Source organism: Sceloporus occidentalis, unplaced genomic scaffold (assembly GCF_023333645.1).
Source record: "Sceloporus occidentalis isolate IW3139 unplaced genomic scaffold, rSceOcc1.0.p SCAF_3, whole genome shotgun sequence".
Classification (NCBI taxonomy): Eukaryota; Metazoa; Chordata; class Lepidosauria; order Squamata; family Phrynosomatidae; genus Sceloporus; species Sceloporus occidentalis.
In genome coordinates, this window is record NW_028316983.1 from 3,887,480 (window position 1) to 3,888,909 (window position 1,430).

Here is a 1,430-nt window from a genome sequence, read left to right on the forward strand (position 1 = left end):
CTCCAGCAGCTGCCAAAGAAAGGACTCTTATTATAGAACAGGCCTGGACCAGGCGAGGGGGACGGATCTGGGCATCCGGGCCCCTTCGCCTCTCCTCTCTGTGGCCTCTCTGTCTGCCAGGGAAGGGGGATAATAGGTCTTTCTCTGCCCAATCTGCCTGACTGGGCACCTTCCTGGGTGCCATGGCTTTCCCAGCCCAGGCCCAGAATCTTCTCTAAGGATGGCTAGTTAGGAACAGAGGCAGAGTGGCCAGGGCTAGCGAAAGGTCAAGTCCCAGCCAGACACACACACCCCTCCTTTTCCTTTGCACAAACACAAAAATGCACACAGAAAGTGCACTCCAAGCTAAGAGTCCTCGAAACAGCTGGGCAAGCAGAAGGACCGAGCTTGGAAACAGTTGAAGACTTTCACGGCCAGCATTCATAATTTTTTGTGGATTTTTCGGCTATGAGGCCATGTTCTAGAAGAGTTGATTCCTGACGTTTCGCCAGCAGATGTTGGCAAAATGTCAGGAATAAATTCTTCTATCTCAAACATGGCCACAGCCCGAAAAACCCACAAAAAACCCTCTGAAAACAGTTCTTTTTTGTTTGGACTGTGGCTCCCAGACTTCTCAGCCATCTGGGGATTCTGGGAGTTGCAATCCTCTCAAAAGGCATGCTTGCAAGCTCTGGGAAGAAGGGGCAGGGAAAGGGAAAGGATGGCCCTTGGAAGGCAACGCAAGAAGCCTCAGTTTGTCCTTTCCATAAGCTGGTGTCAAGAACAGCATATAAGAATTAACCACCCCCCCCCCCCCCCGAAATTTGAAATCTGTATGGCACTTTTAACGTTTGCTGGTCAGTTCTGACAGTGAATGACCCTGGATGGGATCTATAGTTTTTTTAATAAGGCTTTTCTGACTTTTTACTACTGAAACCTGGGTTTTCTAAGTCTTCATCAGGATCACTCATGTAGGAAACCTTTCTATGTCCATTTGACAGAATGGGAAGCTGAGGCTTATAAGAACCCATGGTCAACAGTGTTGTTTTTTTTAAAAGATCATGCTAAAACACAAATGATTATGGAGACTCAGCCCTCTGAGTTACAAGCCTCACATACCTCATGGATTGCAGGTTTGGGTTGTAATTTCCTAGCTGGGAAGGAAATCCATTCCATACATGCTCAGAGAGCTCTTGCCTTTATTGTGACTGCCTTCATTTCACATGATGGAAGTTGGTTTAAATCAGTGATTCCCAAACTTTAGTCCTCCAGGTTTTGGGATTTCAACTCCGAGAATCCCCAGCGGATTTGGTCAGTAGTCAGGGGTTCTGGGAGCTGAAGTCCAGAAAAATCTGGAGGACCAAGGTTTGCGAACCAACAACCGGATAAAATGTCATTGAAGCCTTGGAGCTGAGCCCTCCGAGAAGAAACGAAAGCTGGGTGCAATCCAT